We start from the raw sequence: 20,186 nt of genomic DNA, 5'->3' as shown, positions 1-20,186 counted from the left end.
ACCAGTGCATTTTCTTGGCAAAACTCTATTAGTCTTTGCCCTGCTTCATTCTGTATTCCAAGGCCAAATTTGCGTGTTACTTCAGGTGTTTCTTGACTTCCTACTTTTGCATTCCAATCCCGTATAATGAAAAGGACATCGTTTTTGGGTGTTAGTTCTAAAAGGTCTTGTAGGTTTTCATAGAAACCTTCAACTTCAGTTTCTTCAGCATTACTGGTTGGGGCATAGACTTGGATTACTGTGATATTGAATGGTTTGCCTTGGAAATGAACAGAGATCATTCTGTCGTTTTTGAGATAGTCCAATAAAATATTGAATCTGTGTTGTATACATGAAATTAATATAATATTGTAATTCAATCATACTTCAATAAAGAAAAATTAACATTTCCCAGTTGACTTCTATTGTAACTTAAGTGCTATGGTAATAACACAGAGTTTGTATCCAGCACATAATAAAAATCAATCTTGAGAATTCCTTGGTGGTCTAGTAGCTAAGAAATCTGCACTCTCAATACAGGGGGCCAGGGTTCAATCCCTGATCAGGGAACTAGATCCCACGTGTTGCAACTAAAGATCTTGCATGCCCCCAGCACAACTGACGATCCCGTGTGTCTCAACTACTAGGCACAGTCAAATAAATAAATAAACACATGACCTTAATCTAAAAAAAAATAAGTGAATGTAGAAATACCTACTTTTAATTTTTGCTGTAAGGATTAAATGAGATCTGTGAGTAAAGCTCATGGTAAAGTGCCTGACACGGTTATCATCATCATCATGAAAGTGAAAGTGAAAGTCGCTCAGTCATGTCCAACTCTTTGCCATCCCATGGACTATAAAGTCCATGGAATTCTCCAGGCCAGAATACTGGAGTGGGTAGCCTATCCCTTCTTCAGGGGATCATCCCAACCCAGGAATTGAACCAGGGTCTCCTGCATTGCAGGCAGATTTTTTACCAACTGAGCTACGAGGGAAGCCCTCATCATCATCATCATGACTTCCAAACTCAACAATAATGTTAAGGGGAAGTTTAGACTCAGGAAGAAACATGGGGAAAATATTGCTTACATTCTACCAGTGGTGGGAAGGTGATCACAATTAAAAGACAGATAATAAACAAAGAAAGAAGTAAAAGTGTCAGTTGCTCAGTCATGTCTGACTCTTTGCCACACCATGGACTGTAGCCTGCCAAGCTCCTTTGTCCATGGAATTCTCCAGGCAAGAATACTGGAGTGGGTTGCTATTTCCTGTTCCAAGGGATCTTCCTGACTCAGGGATCAAACCCAGGTCTCTTGCACTGCAGGATTATTTACTGTCTTAGCCACTGTTGCTGCTGCTGCTGCTAAGTCGCTTCAGTCGTGTCCGACTCTGTGCGACCCCATAGATGACAGCCACCAGGCTTCCCCGTCCCTGGCATTCTCCAGGCAAGAACACTGGAGTGGGTTGCCATTTCTTTCTCCAAAGCATGAAAGTGAAAAGTGAAAGTGAAGTTGCTCAGTCATGTCGGACTCCTAGCGACCCCATGGACTGCAGCCTACCAGGGTCCTCCATCCATGGCATTTTCCAGGCAAGAGTACTGGAGTGGGGTGCCATTGCCTTCTCCATCTGAGCCACTAGGGAAGCCCAAAACAAAGAACCATGATAATATTAGAGAGTATGTAAATACCAACACAAAGCATGGAGAAATTAATAGGACATGGAGACCTGCATGAGAATAAATTGTACAATGAAACATTTATGACATGCCCAGGAAGAGCTTCAGAGCACACAAATCTACAGTTGTAAAAATCAGGAGGACAGGATACTTATAGGAACAATCTTTAGGGCTTGATAGAGACTTATATCAAAGAGTAGCTATAGGATCTTTTTTTCTTTGGGGACAATTTCTTTTTACTTGATATGAAAAGGATAACTCACTCTGAAAATAATGCAATTATCACGGAGTATACATAACACTGATAGGCTCCAAGACATATGCCAAATTTGAAGCAAGAAACCTGCTATGCAATTGCACTCTTGCAATCTCAGATATGAGGTGTTAGAAATCTACATAGTGATGAATCCAAAATGGCACCCTACCAAAGAAAGGCATGGCCCCTCCCTTTCAACAGCTCTTGGTGCCAATAGGAACAACAATAACAACAACCAACCCTCTGTTTCTTCCTGGAAGCGACTGTCTCTGGTCCATTTGCACTTCCTATAGAACTTGTACAGTTAGAGAGGATTGACAGACAGGGTCCCTGGGCCTGGGTGTGCTTTTAGAAGGAAATCTCTGCCCACAAGTGGGAGTTAGGAACAGAGAAGAGAGGTCGGCAGGTTGTTTATCTAGATGAGAGATTCCTATTGATATTCCCAGCCAGAGTATCTTCTCCTCAGCTTAAGAAATAGAGATGAGGAGGGGGGTTAGAAGGATCTGCTCTTTCACTACATAAGTGAGCCAGCTATAAAAATGCCCCAGCAGGCCTGTGAAGAGAGCTCTAGCTCACAAGCAAGGCAAATCAACAGGAGGCTTTCTCCTGAGTGTGAGGTTTGACTGGTCCCCTAACAGTTCTTCTCTCCTTGCTTTCTTCCATCACTTGGCTTCTTTCTCTTGATTTCTTCCTCCCACTCCTCACCTCCAGGCTCCCTTGAAAACTTGCTGAAGTCTTAGGCAAGGGAATATAGGAGCCAAATTCAGTAACTTCAATGATTTATCAGTAACTCACTTTTATTTTCCTTCCACTGTGACCCAGAATCCCAGCCCTAGGAAATAAACTCTTTTGGCTACAGTTTCCTTCTTAGACAACATTTTGAGCAATCTTTTCCCATCTTTCTCCTCAAGCTTGAGCTTCTCTGTTGTGGCTGTTGTGATTAGTAGGAGGAGTAGAAATATTGATGTGTCAGGCATTCATTATGTGCATTATACATATATTCTTCATGTAATCCTCACAAGAGAGAGTCCAGGTCATTATTTTTACTCCCAATTATTTTTCACATATGATAACTAAGGAGCAGAAGCTAAACAACCTACCACAGTTGAAGAGTTAATAAATTGAGTAGCTGAGATTTACATACAGGTCTGTGCAAACTAAGGCCAATTTTTTAAACAGACTGTCTTGATAAACGTTATATTGACCTATTCTATTCTTCTACATTATTATGTCCAGGTCCTCTTAACTTACGGGGGTCATGCTACATGCTCTCTGATCCGACTCCCACCATATTCCCTTCTGCTTGCGTTACTACACACTCGCTCCTGTTGAGAAACCTTACTGGGGTAACCTGCTCCTCTGTAGACCTTGGGTGTGCCTTGCTGACACCTACCAAGGGCCAAACCACATGTTCTTACTCCTGTAAAGAGCACATATTCTGCCCTGTGGATTCTTTCTAACTGTGCAGCTCTGGCACCTTCACAACAGTATCTATTTCCCAATCTAGTCCCTGCCTGCCCATCCTATTCCACTGCTGCCGTGTTTAGTCATCAGCCATTGCATGGCACAGACTGAACTGATGGCCACATTCAACGAGAGGGAAAAGTCATTTTTCCCTAAGCAAGGCCAGAGATAAGAAATACCAAGTAATCTGGACATATATATGTTAAAAAGATTAACAAACTTCTTTGTACCTAAGAATAATTTTAATTGTCTGTTTAATCAAACTTGCCCTTTCATTCTCTTCATCAAAGTCATTTTTAAACATAATCTTTCAGGGAAGGACTAGCCAGTATTCCTGTAAATTCCAGGTGTCTAAATGCTTTTAGGCCATATCTGTTGGTCAGAGTTATCCGTATGCACTATAACTAAAGTGCTTCCTTCTATTAATTTCTTATTAATTAAATTTAGAAATGTGCCTACTGCAACTCAAAACTGGTTTATAGTTCCTAGAATATTCATCTATGCACAAAATCTGTTGTTTTTTTTACAATATTTCAGAGTTTCAAATGTCATCTCACAAATTTAAAAAGTATCCTATCATTGTAATTGCTTTAATGTCATTGCTGAATTTCTATCATTCACGCCACCTTTCAATGTGAAGGTGTAACCCTGCTGGCTCAGCTGGTAAAGAAATCACCTGCAATGTGGGAGACTTGGGTCTGATCCCTGGGTTGGGAAGATCCCCTCGAGAAGGGAATGGCTACCCACTCCAGTATTCTGGCCTGGAGAATTCCATGGACTGTATATAGTCCATGGGGTCACAAAGAGTCAGACAAAACTGAACAACTCACTCACTTGCAATATGAAAAATCTATATAATGTTGAAGATTGTTAACTCACTGGTTTTTAAGTTATTTTACATGTAGAGAAAATTAGCATATTCTTGGCAAAATGAGTACTTTTTGAAGTATACAGAGGAAGCAAAAAGTGGTAAGAAATAACATTTAATAAGATTCCTTACATAGTAGACACACTATTAAGCACCTTTAAATGTTACTGTTTATATTGGAAATTGGTATATCTGGGTTCTGTTTGAAGCTACCAATGACCTGTGTGTGGTAGGTGGACAATATGGCCACAGTTCCTCCCTCTGTATATACGTCCCCTTCTGCACTGTGATGTCACCATTCCTCCCATAGAGGATGGGAATCAATTTTTAATCCTTTGAATTTTTACTGATCTGTAACTTTCTTTGACCACTATTTGTAGCAGAAGTGATGTGATGTGAGTTTCAAGCTGAGGCTTAAAAAGGCCTTGATACTTCTACATTTGTTCTCTTGAAATCTTGGGACCATTATGGCATGAAGAAGCATGGGTTGAAAAATATGATAAAGAGAAAAAGGTCTAGATATTCTGGCCTCTTTAGCTGATCTACCAGCATATTAAAATTACATGAGTGAGATTAAGAAAAACCAGAAGAACTGCCCAATCATCACACAGAATCATGAGAAATAATAAATTTGTTGGTTAAAGCTACTAAGTTTTATACATCTGTGTCTCTTTTGCTGTCTTGTATACAGGGTTATCATTACCATCTTTCTAAATTCCATATATATGCGTTAGTATACTGTATTGGTGTTTTTCTTTCTGGCTTACTTCACTCTGTATAATAGGCTCCAGTTTCTTCCACCTCATTAGAACTGATTCAAATATATTCTTTTTAATGGCTGAGTAATACTCCATTGTGTATATATACCACAGCTTTCTTATCCATTCATCTGCTGATGGACATCTAGGTTGCTTCCATGTCCTGGCTATTATAAACAGTGCTGTGATGAACATTGGGGTACACGCGTCTCTTTCAATTCTCGTTTCCTCGGTATGTATGCCTGGGAGAGGGCGAGGGTGGAATGATTTGGGAGAATTGCATTGAAACATGTATAAAATCATATAGAAATGAATCGCCAGTCCAGGTTCGATGCAGGATACAGGATGCCCGGGGCTGGTGCACTGGGATGACCCAGAGTTATAGTAGGGGGAGGGAGGTGGGAGGGGGGTTCAGGATGGGGAACACGTGTACACCCGTGGCGGATTCATACTGATGTATGGCAAAACCAATACAATATTTAAAGTAATTAGCCTCCAATTAAAATAAATAAATTTAAATTTTAAAAAAGCTACTAAGTTTTAGTGTTTTTAATGGCACAATAATAACTAAGACAGAAACTGGTATCCCATAACTCCCATAACTAAAACTTAAAGTACATGGCATTGGTTCTCAGACCAGGCAACAGGCTGAGACAGGACTAGAAAAAAAAGGAGATGTTTAATGGAGGCTGAAATATAGCTGTTACACCCAAAGAAACTTCTCTCAGAGACTCCAACAAGGGAAACATATTTTTTTTTGGTAGGAGATTTGGAAAATCTGTCTTCTGTGATATCTTGGAAGTCACAAAATGCAACTAAGGAATTTGTGGATTTGGTTAAAGTCTAGGGCAGTATATGAAGTATGTCAATTGGTTTTTATTTTTAAGATGACCATTTAAAATGATGATACTAAAATGATGAACTAAGAAAGAAACTCTTCCCTATGCAAAGAGGATTTATGTCTTATCTCTTTATTAGTTTTGTGTTGTTCCGTTTCGGCCTCCCTGCGTGGCATGCATGCAGGATCTTAGTTCCCTAGCAAGGGATACAACCTGTACCACTTTCAATGGAAGCACAGAGTCCTCCTGACTGGACTGCCGGGAAATTTCCACAAAGAGAATTTAAAAGAAATATAAAGGAACTGGGACTTTCTGGGCTGAAACATAAAACTATTTTATATTGCTGGTCTCTCCAGGTTACACAATCTTCTGAAAGTAAGAAATGACCTAAAGGTAGAAATTAAAACAAGGATATGATTCTAAGAAACTTCATTGAGATCTCAGAAAGATTTAAGGTGGTGGTGACCAGACACTCCTGGAATCTTAAAAATGTGGTTCCACAGCAGCATGTCTACAGCTCAAGGTACAGAAATATCTGTCACACAAGGGACTGTGGACATGACTTTTGGGACATAGAGTTGAGCTCAATCAGATTTCTAAAAAATCCACAAAATTTTTGTGTGTCATTTACCAGCCTGGACTAAAAGAGATAATTCAAAATTTAAAAAAAGGTCCATAGTCCCCAAAATTCTATAAGTAGGGTGGTTACACCATCCAACTCTAAATATGGAATATTAATTATATCTCAGTGGGCATAGCCAGGAGGCCAGAGGTCAGAGTCAAGAGCAGAAGAGAATAGAGAATCAAGGAAACAGAATCCAATCTTAAACTAACATAAGAATACACTCTTTCTACAAATAGTAGAGTCTGATTAGACAAGCCCCTCAAGTCTGATACTGCAGTTGAGGTGGGACATTTCTGGACACTGCAATGGAATTAAGTATGTTTTGCATGGTACAAATTTACTAGTAAATTGTAATGATTTATAAAAAATGGGCATCTTCTATTTCTACCACACAAGCCTCTTTGCAATACAACTTTCCTCAGAGTACATGTCCCCACTCCATCCACCATTCATAAGTCCAGTTTCCGATGCTGGCCTCTTGTTGGTCCAGTTCTCCCACTGGCATGGAATATTATCACATTCTAAAGTGGCTGCTTTTATTCATTTCCAGTTTGTGAACTAGAGAGTAAAATGCCTTGCAAATAATGAAAGGCTAGGGGATCGTTTTTCTAATTTGATTTGAGAGCTGACAGTTTAAACTAATTATATCCCATTTTACCTTTCCAATTGTGCTTGGAATTTCAAGTCAACCAGAAATGGACTTGAAACAAGCTCTGCTATTCACCTGCAAAATGGTACTCCTCTGAGTAGCAATTTCACCTGTAAAATGGGAACAATACTAGTGTCTCCTCAATGGATTGTTGTCAGAATTCATGGGGATAATGTGTTTTGCACAGTTCCAGATACACAGTAAATGCTTGATCAATGGTGGTATTATTAGGACTGTCAGTAGAGCTCCTTTCCAGAGATCATTATCTTATATATGGCAACAGGGTGTTAGGAAAGTATGGGCATTTTTCAGTATCTTCTAAGATAAGAATGTGTCTGGATTGTCTCTGGTGCATAACTCCTCTTGCCTAAAAATAGAACACCTTCTGCTTTATGTCAGAAACTATCATTATTCCATTAGCAGCTTCGCTGAAAGCCACAAACAGCTCAGCAGAACCACTGTGTCTGCAGCTCGCTCTTTGACCTCCTAAAGGACCACAGGGGCTGAAATTTCATTCCACTTCCTAGTACGTCAGACCACACATCCCTCACGGCTCTTTTTGTCCTTTATATCTCCTACCCCATTAGAAAAAAAAAAAAATATATATATATATATATACACACACACACACTGGATAGGAGGAAATCACAGAAGCTGACATGGTCATGCTTATAATAATCCATTAATGAACTCATTCATTTCAAGGAAATGACTTACTATAAGAAGTTGATAAAGAAACATACTGAAAAACAATTTATACTGATTGGAAAATGTTTGGTTTCTCCATGTAAGTGGAGAGACAGGCGATAGACCAGGCAACTGTGAATAGCTTGCATGATACTGAATAAATACAAATATTTGATACTGATACAAAGTCTAATTCAACGAATAGCTGCTTCCATTCTTCCCCCAACATTAAGGATCATGAATTTGACTATGTAAAGAAATAACTTAAAGCTTAATAATGGTAAAATACAAATAATGATGATAAAAAATAACTGTAGCTTACATTTACTAAGTACTCACAATGAATCACCCAAATATTAAGAGATTAACATGCACTAGTACACTTAATTTGGAAAACTTTAAGAGGTAAATATCATCCCACTTTACAAAAGGAGGAACCTGTCATGCTGAAAGGTTGAGCACCATGTCCAATGTCCCACAGCTACTCGGTGACACAGCCAGGATCTCAACACTGAAACTCGCTCCAGAGCCATGGAATACGCCTCCATAGTTCTCAAGAAGAAGGGTCAACAAGTTTTTTCTGTAAAGGGCCACATAAGAAATACTTTAGGCCATGATGGCTTTGTACAAACCAGTTACCTCCACTGGTGTAGGGAAAAATCCATCACAGACAAAACATAAATGAATGAGCTTCACTATAAATAAGACTTTATTTACAGAAACAGGTGCATAGCCAGCCCCTGGTCAACACAAAGAGTACATTGAATTTCAGTGCTGGTCACTGAATCTTCAAAGTAACTGGCAATCTCTTATAAATTTGACACTAAATGGGCTTCATTCATGCTTCCCAGGTAGCTCAGCAGTAAAGAATCTGCCTGCAGTGCAGAAGCTACAGGAGATATGGGTTTGATTATTTGATCCCTGGATCGGGACGATGCCCTGGAGGACGTGACAACCCACTCCAGTATTCTTGCCTGAAGAATCTCATGGACAAAGTAGCCTGGCAGGCTATGGTCTATAGGGTCTCAAACAGTTGGACACGACTAAGGTGACTTAGCACATGCAAACACGGGCTACATTCATAAATAGAAGTTCTGCCTCCCCCACTCTCCTGCCAGACTTTTCCTTTGGCCTGAGGATATGGAGGCAACTCTTCCTAAAGGAAGAAGCTGTAACGTTTACTCGTGTTCCACATGGAACCCACAGAATATCAACCGGTGCCCAGCAGCTTTTGAGTCTGGACAAAGCTGGGTCAGTGAATATATTCATCTGTTTATTCTTTCACATTTTTTGTGAACAGAAGGAAAATGAGTGAACAAATGTTCTTTCAAACTGAAAACCTTTATATAACCATCCCAACAGGAGGGTAAAAACAATTCTGACAAACTCTTTCAACTCACTACCAGTTACTGCACCAGACTACTAAATAACGAATTGATCACTATTTATTAGAGTTACCACCTCCTTATAAGTACTTAGTTTTACTAAGAAGAGAAACTCTATCATTCAGCGAATGTACATTTGAACAAGACCACCTAGTTTCAAATTCTGCCTCTGGCACCTGCTGACTAAATGACCTTGGGCAGATTAATTCAGACATGTGTTTCAGTTTACACAGATGTCTATAACATGAGGACAATTATAAAACTCATAGTTTGGTAAGGAATAGGTGGGTCTTTCTTAAGTGCTATTGTGAATAAGACAGTCTCAGTTTTCAAGGAGCTTAGAGTCTTCTGCTGCTGCTGCTAAGTCGCATCAGACATGTCTGATTCTGTGCGACCCCGTAGATGGCAGCCCAACAGGCTCCCCCATCCCTGGGATCCTCCAGGCAAGAACCCTGGAGTGGGTTGCCATTTCTTTCTCCAATGCATGAAAGTGAAAAGTGAAAGTGAAGTCACTTCAGTCACGTCCGACTCCTAGCGACTCCACGGACTGCTATGTCCAAAACAGAAGTAGACTTAGGATTACCAAAGGGAAAGGGTCAGGGAGGGATAAAATAGGAGTATGCGATTAACAGATACAGACTACTATGCATAAAATAAACAAGTGTTTACTGTCATAACACAGGGAACCATATTCAATATCTTATAATAACTATAATAAAAATAATCTGAAATATATATACCTATATGACTGAATCACTTTGCTGTATACCTGAAACTAACACACTTTGTAAATCTACTATCCTTTAATAAAATAATACACTTCTAAACACTTAAAAAATAATTATGTCATTTATAACATATGCAACCTTGAGTAAACCATAATGTCAATAAGTTGACTTTCTCATATGTAAAACAAGTATCAATATAATAATGGCCACCTCACTGCATTCTTATACAATGTCACTGAGATAATACATGTAAACTGCCCAGCATGGGGCTAGCTCATAGGATAAGCTCAAACATGGAACTTATCACTACCCTATCCTCTTCAAGTGCTCGGACAAATCTACTATCCAGAGTCTTAATTACAGAGGGGTATGTTCTATATTATTCAACCTATTTGAAGTACTAAAGGAGGCCTCTTGGGGTCCATTGGATACTGTGACAGCCTTGATAGTGTGCAGCTCAGATGTCCTACCATGGGGAGTAAAATTGATTTGACAGCCCCCGCAGCTACCCTTATGGATTTATCCCCACATTCATGCCAAGGCCCCACTTCCTGTGAGCTGCTCCCAATCACTGAGCATCATGGGAATACTGATGCAGGTCCATCCTACAAGGCCCAGAATGATTTTAGCACATGTCTCTGGCTCAAGGATTCCCCACAAATCTGGCCAAAATTTTCTTACAACTTCCTTCAAACTGAGACTCTTCCTTCCTTGTCCTCCTTCCTTGCTCTCTCCCTCTCAAGTGTAGACTTACATAGTAGGGTGAGCCTCTTTCCTCCTTTGCCTTCCCCTCCCCTTTTCTCCTTCACAGACTTTCCCCCAATAAATGTTCTTCAATTTAATCCCCTCTTGACAGCTGCTTCTTGGAGGATCATACTGACACAGACACCCAGAATTTATTTTTATAGATTCTGACCCCGTTAGGATTTACCTGCCTTACCTTCACTACTGGCTCAATTTTTCAACCTTGTTCTATTGATTATTCAGTATAAACTCAATCAATTGGACAAATGATATAGACTTTTTCAGGCCACTCAATTCTGTTCTAATTCCCAGCAGTGATATGATCTCCTTTCCTCAAGTCTGTGCTTCTACAACTTTTGTCAGTAATACCATTTTCCCTTCACCCGGGCCCAACAGTCTACCATCATCACTGATGCTTCCCCTTCGGCCAATTGCCCAGTGACTGCCAAGGCTCTCTAGGAAGTCTCTCTAGACCTCATGGTGACTTTTGAAAACGGTTTGGATAAGTTAGGTAACATTCAGGATCTACCTGATTTCTTTTTTTTGTTGTTGTTAATTTTATTTAACTTTACAATATTGTATTGGTTTTGCCATATATCAAAATGAATCTGCCACAGGTATACATGTGTTCCCCATCCTGAACCCTCCTCCCTCGTCCCTCCCCATACCATCCCTCTGGGTCATCCCAGTGCACCTGATTTCTTAATGGTACTTATTAAAACAGAGACCTAGAGAGATCAATCTTTTCTTGCTAGATCTAGAAGGATCTTAGAAATTTCCTTTTCCCAGATAAAGACTCTAAGGACAAAGATACCAAGTGACTTTTCTGAGGTCATACAAGGAATAGAACTTGTATAAGATGAAAAGAGAAGACTCTTGAGAGTCCCTTGGACTGCAAGGAGATCCAACCAGTCCATTCTAAAGGAGATCAATCCTGGGTGTTCTTTGGAAGAAATGATGCTAAAGCTGAAACTCCAGTACTTTGGCCACCTCATGCGAAGAGTTGACTCATTGGAAAAGATTGATGCTGGGAGGGATTGGGGGCAGGAGGAGAAGGGGATGACAGAGGGTGAGATGGCTGGATGGCATCACCGACTTGATGGACGTGAGTTTGAGTGAACTCCTGGAGTTGGTGATGGACAGGGAGGCCTGGTGTACTGTGATTCATGGGGTCACAAAGAGTCAGACACAACGGAGCAACTGAACTGAACTGAACTGAAGATGAAAAGGAGTACTGTGTTCCCAAAAAAATAAGGAACATTTGCAGCACACTCAGAAACTTTGTGAAGACCTCCAGCACCCACAACTGAAAGACATGGAAATAAATTTGAGGATAACATGTGGGGCTGAGAGTTCTAAAAGAGGAAAGCATGCAGGGTTTTAAGGAGTTTGATGTAGAGGGGAAAAAAAAATGGCTGCTAATAAAATTTTGATTCAGAATAATGTCCTAGATAATCAAGTACCTAATAAATCAATTTTTGTAAATAAAGGGTTATTGTTTGTACTTTTAGTTACAGGCTCAAATATAATGATGTGTGTTCTGATAATTACTACATGCAAATTTAGCCACATTGGTCTTCCAGGTAAGAATAGAATTTAAGTTAATGGACACTATTTTTTCCTAACAATGAAATTGGATCATTTGTTCTCAAAATATTTTTTTTCCTATAAACAGTAATAGAAAAAATGTCTTGCTTTTTTCTGAAGCAAGGGAGAGGCTATCTCTTGTGTGTGTTAGTCACTCAATCATGTCCTCTTTGCCATATACAGTTCTATACTTCAATATGAACTACACACAAGTACCAGGAAATTTTTCACCACAAGTGGACAATATGTTTAACTATTTGATGTTACACTGGTTATTTTGATTTCTTAGGTCAATAATCTACAGATCTTAACAACCTTATTACACATAGTGATCAGGAAAAATTTTTGAACACCATTTCACAATAGTATACATTGGTTAATTTATAAATTATGTGCAGATACTATACTGGTTGTACATATTAGGCTTATAATACATAAGCCAAAATAGTACTTTAAGGAAGAATAAATAATAAATATTAATGTCTAATATTTTTTGTTCTCTCCCTCATGGATCATTTTGAATACCCTACTTTTTAGACCACTGGTCTACTTCATGAATGGAAAATAAAATCTCACTATCTTATCAAAACAAAATTCCATTTCATTTTCTTTATAATCCTAAAAAAAATGTATTCAAACCTTTTTTTCTGCTGTTCTACTGCTACTGCTAAGTCACTTCAGTCGTGTCCAACTCTGTGTGACCCCATAGATGGCAGCTCACCAGGCTCCCCAGTCCCTGGGATTCTCCAGGCAAGAACACTGGAGTGGGTTGCCACTTCCTTCTCCAATGCATGAAAGTGAAAAGTGAAAGTGAAGTCGCTCAGTCGTGTCCGACTCTTCTCAACCCCATGGACTGCAGCCCACCAGGCTCCTCCATCCATGGGATTCTCCAGGCAAGAGTACTGGAGTGGGGTGCCATTGCCTTCTAGCTCTTGACAATTTCTGTATTACCTGTATAGTCTATATATCCCAACATTTCAATTTCAAGGTTTATAGACAAGTGGGCAATAGTGAAAAATAAAACCCCTAAATATATTCTGTATGGAGTAAATAGTGCTTCTTAAATATCTGAAATCTAAAGTGCATAGGAGGGGACAGATTCTATCTGAGCAGCATGTTCCCTAGCACTCTTTTTTAAAATGTTATACCTGTCCTGCTTCACTCATTAAAAATGCCACAAATTCTTTGATATGCCCACTAACCAGAGATAAGTCTATTTTCTCCCCACTTGAATCTGGGTTAGCTCTGTGATTTGCTCTGGCTGATATAATGCAATGGAAAAAGGATGCTGTATAAACTTATGATATATGCAGCTTCTATTTTCACACATTTTCCATCAGATTTCAGAAGTCACTCTGTAGGAAACCCAGGACATATGGAGAGGCCATGTGCAGGAGAACCAACCCCCTCCAGCTGAAACCCCAACCATAGCCTAGCTGGCAGTCACCACTGTCTGTGAGCTACATTGGTAAGTATCCTACATTCCAACTGATTCTAGCCTCTGGACTACCACAGCTGCAACTGATACCATATGGAGCAGAGAAACAACCCTACTGAGCCCAGTCTATCTACAGAATTTTTAGTGGCAAAAAATGTATGCTATTATTCTAAAGCCACAAAGTTTGGGGTGATTTATTACACAGCAAAATATAACCAAAGTGTACATTATCTTTAGATGGTGTGTACATTTATAATACCTTCCTAATGCAAACTTTTCATTCCAGTAGGATTGGTCTATTAATGGACTTTTGATATGACTTCATATGTGCATTCTCCATATTTTTGCTCATGATACAAGTTTTGTGCATATCAGTTCAGTTCAGTTCAGTCGTTCAGTTGTGTCCGACTCTTTGTGACCCCGTGAATTCCAGCACGCCAGGCCTCCCTGTCCATCACCAACTCCTGGAGTTCACTCAAACTCACGTCCATCGGGTCAGTGATGCCATCCAGCCATCTCATCCTCTGTCATCCCCTTCTCCTCCTGCCCCCAATCCCTCCCAGCATCAGAGTCTTTTCCAATGAGTCAACTCTTCCCATGAGGTGGCCAAAGTACTGGAGTTTCAGCTTTAGCATCATTTCTTCCAAAGAACACGCAGGACTGATCTCCTTTAGAATGGACTGGTTGGATCTCCTTGCAGTCAAAGGGACTCTCAAGAGTCTTCTCCAACACCACACTTCAAAAGCATCCATTCTCCAGCGCTCAGCTTTCTTCACAGTCCAACTCTCATCCATACATGACCACAGGAAAAACCATAGCCTTGACTAGATGGGCCTTTATTGGCAAAGTAATATCTCTGCTTTTGAACATGCTATCTAGGTTGGTCATAACTTTTATTCCAAGGAGTAAGGGTCTTTTAATTTCATGGCTGCAATCACCATCTGCAGTGATTTTGGAGCCCCTCAAAATAAAGTCTGACACTGTTTCCACTGTTTCCCTGTCTATTTCCCATGAAGTGATGGGACCAGATGCCATGATCTTCGTTTTCTGAATGTTGAGCTTTAAGCCAACTTTTTCACTCTCCTCTTTCACTTTCATCAATGCACCTGTGCAAAGTCTATTCATCTTTCAAGGCACACACAAGTGGTTACCCATTCTAGCTACCGTGTCCTAATTAAGCAATCATGGATAAATTGCTTCATTTTCCTACCTCCTCCTTGTCTTCAGAATACGTAACTATCTCACAGGGTTATTAGAAAGAGTAAAAGTCATATTGCATTTTGGCTCATGATAAGTATTTATTGAAGGTTAATTATTACTGAAACCTGCTTCAAGTATCTATATAGACTTTATCTTCATTAAGTCCAGAGTTGTTTACATGAGCAATTGCTCATTTTCTTAAGTTTGTTCCCAAAGATGAGAGTGAATTCCTTTCCATGTCTTCAAACCTCAGCTCTACTAGATCACTGAAGACAGCCCCCTTAGTCCACACTCATCTTATGTTACACTTTTCAAAATATTTATCATGACTTTGATATTCTACTAGTTGTTTTTGTAGTATAAGTAAAGGCTTTTTCTAAATATCATTCAATTGAAGAGTTATACTGAACTCTGGGGACAGAAATTAAAAAGTTCAGATGCAAGCACAAGCTGAAAATGTTGCAGTTGAGTTTTGTAAGCTCCATGAAGTTCGAATATTAAAAAAATTAGGGACCTTATTCCATCAGGAAATATTAACTAAGGAGACATTCTACAGGGTATACTTGTACAATACTGCTTAGAATTATAAGGAGATAATGTCTGTACTGAAAAACATGTATACTAATATTAACTTCTCCTGGGCGCTGCCCCTGGTCGCAGGGGAACACTGAAAACCTGAGGCTTGAGAGTTCCCAGGCAGGAGAAGGTCACATCCTGCCCCTAGGCGGTCCCCGGGTTAAGCCTGAGGCGACGACGCCTTTTCCAGTAGTCAGGTATGGATGTGACAGTTGGACTGTGAAGAAAGCTGAGCGCTGAAGAATTGATGCTTTTGAACTGTGGTGTTGAAGAATACTCTTGAGAGTTCCTTGGACTGCAAGAAGATCCAGCCAGTCCATTCTAAAGGAGATCAGTCCTGCGTGTTCTTTGGAAGGAATGATGCTAAAGCTGAAACTCCAGTAATTTGGCCACCTCATGGGAAGAGTTGACTCATTGGAAAAGACTCTGATGCTGGGAGGGATTGGGGGCAGGAGGAGAAGGGGACGACAGAGGATCAGATGGCTGGATGGCATCACTGACTTGATGGACGTTTGAGTGAACTCCGGGAGTTGGTGATGGACAGGGAGGCCTGGCATAATGGGATTCATGGGGTCGCAAAGAGTCGGACATGACTGAGCGACTGAACCGAACTGAATGTTAACTTTTTTGCTTCCTAGCATCAATTCACCCTTATTTAATGATAGCAACCCTATTTCATTTTGAGGAACCACTCTTCACTGATTATTAGTCTGTGTGATTTGTCTGTGGGACTGACTCTGCCTTTTGGCCTGTGGACAGGCCAATTATAACACATTAATCTCTGGACATGGTTCATGTTCATGGATAGTGATATAAATACATGAGCCAAGCCAGTACAATGCTATTCAATTCCAGATGTGTTTCTTTGTTTAAGAGTGAGAGGATATAGGAATTTTAGAAGCCTCCCCCCACTCCACTCTTTTTTTTTTTTTTTTTTTTACTGGATTGCTAAACTATGAGTACGAAAGGAGCTACTTTGGGGAGAGAGACTGTCTGCTGCTGCTAAGTCACTTCAGTCGTGTCCGACTCTCTGCGACCCCAGAGACAGCAGCCCACGAGGCTCCCCGGTCCCTGGGATTCTCCAGGCAAGAACACTGGAGTGGGTTGCCATTTCCTTCTCCAATGCATGAAAGTGAAAAGTGAAAGTGAAGTCGCCCAGTCGTGTCCGACTCTTAGTGACCCCATGGACTTCGAGAGACTGTCTAGGAATAGAGAAATGTAAAACTAAGATGAGGTATCATCTAAGTCCAGCTATTTCTAAAGTCAGTTACCTCTGGAGTTTTAAGACATGTATTCATTTTTTTTCTCCACAATCCACCCTGATTTAGTATATCAGACAGGATATATAAGCAAGACTATTGTAACAAGTAAATGCAGTGACCCAACAGAAGAAAGATTTGTTTTCTCGTTCATACAAACTCTTGATTTAGAGCAGGCAATTCTCAAAAGAAATCTTCCCCATGCAGAGACTTAAGGATCCAAGCTGATCCAACATGTGGACTGTACAATTACTGCAAAAGGTAAGAGACAGCAATACATTCTTAAGTACTTTGGTCTAGATGTTACACTGGTGTCTGTTCATGCTTCATTGGCTAAAACTAGTCATGTGGCTTTTGTAAAGACACATGTGAGAATCAACTATTGTGAGCAGTATTATTGTTTAGTCACTAAGTGTGTCCAACTTTTTGTGACCCCATAGCCTGTAGCCCACCAGGATCCTCTGTCCCTGGGATTCTCTAGGCAAGAATACTGGAGTGGGTTGCCATTTCCTTCTCCGGGGGATCTTCCTGACCTAGGGATCAAACCCACGTCTCCTGTGTCTCCTGAATTGGCACTACAGAGTAATATTAGTTTTCCACAAAATTGTTTTTGGATATTTTTAACCGAGTGTTGAAAGGTTGTTGTTGAATCACGCGAATAAATCGGGATTCTTGGCCCCCGGAGGAGAAGAATTCAATCCAGGGCCAGAGACGAGGCTTGATTGCTCAGAGCTTTTGTGTAATAAAGTTTTATTAAAGTATAAAGGAGATAGAGAAAGCTTCTGACATAGGCATCAGAAGGGGGCAGAAAGAGTACCCGCTTGCTAGTATTAACAATGAAGTTATATACTCCAAAGAATGTCTGGAGGTTGTAAAGACCTCCCATAATTTACATTTTAAGATAACAGAATTAGCCAGAAGGTTTAATCCAAAGACTGTCCTTAGGCAGGATACATTATTGTTATATAATCCTAAAGAATGTGGAGAAAGAAAAAAGTTTGTCCTTTCTTCCTCCTTGAGAATTCCAGACCCCTCTCTCCTTGGGGACCCCTAGACTTCCTATCAACCTGCCTAGGAAATGACTCTCTCAGTGTCCTGAATTATAACTATTTTCTTTTCCATAATGTCCTACTGGAAAGAGGATTGACAAAGAAAGGTGTTAGAGTGAAAAGTGGTTCATAAGGTGAAACTGAGTCTCTGGAGAGTATGCACTGTACAAAACGCTGGATAACACCTAAAATGACTCATTTGATGGATACACACTAGCACCATACATCTTGTCATTTTCCAGAAATGATATTATTTGCTCAAACAACACAGCATTATGTACCTCACCCTGACATCCAGTAATCATCCTCTTTTAGTTCTGCATCCTAACATCAATCACACTTTGTAGTTGAGAAATGACAGTGACAACTTGGGCTCAGGTATGAGGTACCAGGCTTAGAGCTTTCATTCATCCTGATCAGCTCTTCCATCAACTTTGCTACCACTGTCAGCAGCATTATGAGCTTCTCAGCCACCCAGTTAAGGTATTATACAGTTTAACCTTTTCAGCTCCATTTATTCAACAAACCTTAGCAATATTTCTCTTCTATTCTAACTGATAGTACTCAAACTCAGGCCCTCATCCTTTAGCTCCTGGTTCAGTTCATTGTCATTCTTTTTAGATCGCTTGATATTAGGTTTGCTTCTCTCTGACCCATCTGGTTCACTTTCACCAGTCCAATTTTAAACAAACACCCACAATGTATTCCTTCATATATTTTGTTGATTTCCCAATGGATCTCTATTTTCTACCAAAACCAATTTAAACTTCAGTTTCTAATGTTATTAGCATGCCCCCATCCTTTCTACCAAGCTAATGGTGCATTCATTGCAATATTTATCTATTATTCTAATAAGGTGATCACCAAACAATCTCATGTGAAATATTCTCAGTGAAGTTGACTGTCAGGCCTGGTAGTTCTTCAGAAGAAAGCTGGTTTAGAAGGAAAAAAACCTGTGACCAGAGATTATGAGTCCAAGGAAATATTCCCAGCAGTAGACTTGGACTCAAATGTGAGTAATCAGCAGTCTAAATGCTCAGAGATATTATAAACTCATCCATTAGATTTAAAATGGCATATACCACTGGATTCACCAAAAAGTTCATTTCAATTTTGCTGTGCCGTCTTAGGGGAAAAACCCAAACAAGCCTTTTGGCCAACCCAACATATATAAAGATACTCTAGCAGAAGTCTCCAGGATAATGAATCACTCAAAAAAACCCTCAAGATCACATCTTGAATATAATTAGACCACTGAATTAAACCCTTTAAAAGGGTACACTTTATGGTGAATGAATTATACCTCAATAAAGCTGTTTTTAAAATCAATCTTGATTTGGATACAACCCTCAATGCCAGATGCTAGCCATAGTAATATTTCTCAAGTTTTAGTGCAGAATTCTTCAAACTTTTCCCCAAAGTTTACTGAGATATAAATGACATACTGAGATATAAATGATATAAATGCCATTTATACTTAAACTGTGTAAGTTTAAGGTATACACTATAATGATTTGATTTACATATATTATGAAATGATTATCACAATAGTTAATATCCTTCATTTCATATGATAACATAAAAAGGAAAAGAATATTTTTCATTTGTCAAACTTTTGCAAACTGTGAAAGCTTGTTTACTTACAAAGTCTAGGGTCCTGCATATAGAGATTATGATTTAATGAGTCTACATCAGCATTGACGTGTGCACTTGTATTAATCAGCCTAAAAGATTCTGTATGCACCCTATGGGCTATACTTAAAAATAATAATAAAAACAACACTGGTCTACAAGACAATCATTCCTAGGAAGAAGCTGACCCGGACTAGCTGCTGCTGCTGCTGCTGCTGCTAAGTCGCTTCAGTCGTGTCCGACTCTCTGTGACCCCATACACGGCAGCCCACCAGGCTCCCCCGTCCCTGGGATTCTCCAGGTAAGAACACTGGAGTGGGTTGCCATTTCCTTCTCCAAAGCATGAAAGTGAAAATTGAAAGTGAAGTTGCTCAGTCGTGTCCGACTCCTAGCGATCCCATGGATTGCAGCCTACCAGGCTCCTCTGTCCATGGGATTTTCCAGGCAAGAGTACTGGAGTGGGGTGCCATTGCCTTCTCCGGAGAGATGTCAAAGAGCAAGTCAAACGTATTTTTCAGAGGAAAAAAATCAAGATTTTAGGAACCGGAACATAATCAGAAAAACAAGAAAGATACATTCCATTCAGACCATCCAGGTACAGCAGATGCAGTGGTTAGCAGGAGGTTGCAGTTCATTAACTACAAAAGCACTCCCAAGCTGACTTGAGGGATTCAAATGATCAGGCTTCATAATAGGTTTAATTCAGCAAGACTAGCTTAGGGCTCCTTATTCATAGGGATGATAAGATGATAATACACCATCTACTTTGGATTGAATCACTTATCA

This window comes from Bos mutus, chromosome 15, assembly GCF_027580195.1.
Source record: "Bos mutus isolate GX-2022 chromosome 15, NWIPB_WYAK_1.1, whole genome shotgun sequence".
In the NCBI taxonomy this organism is placed as follows: domain Eukaryota; kingdom Metazoa; phylum Chordata; class Mammalia; order Artiodactyla; family Bovidae; genus Bos; species Bos mutus.
This window is presented reverse-complemented; position numbering follows the sequence as displayed.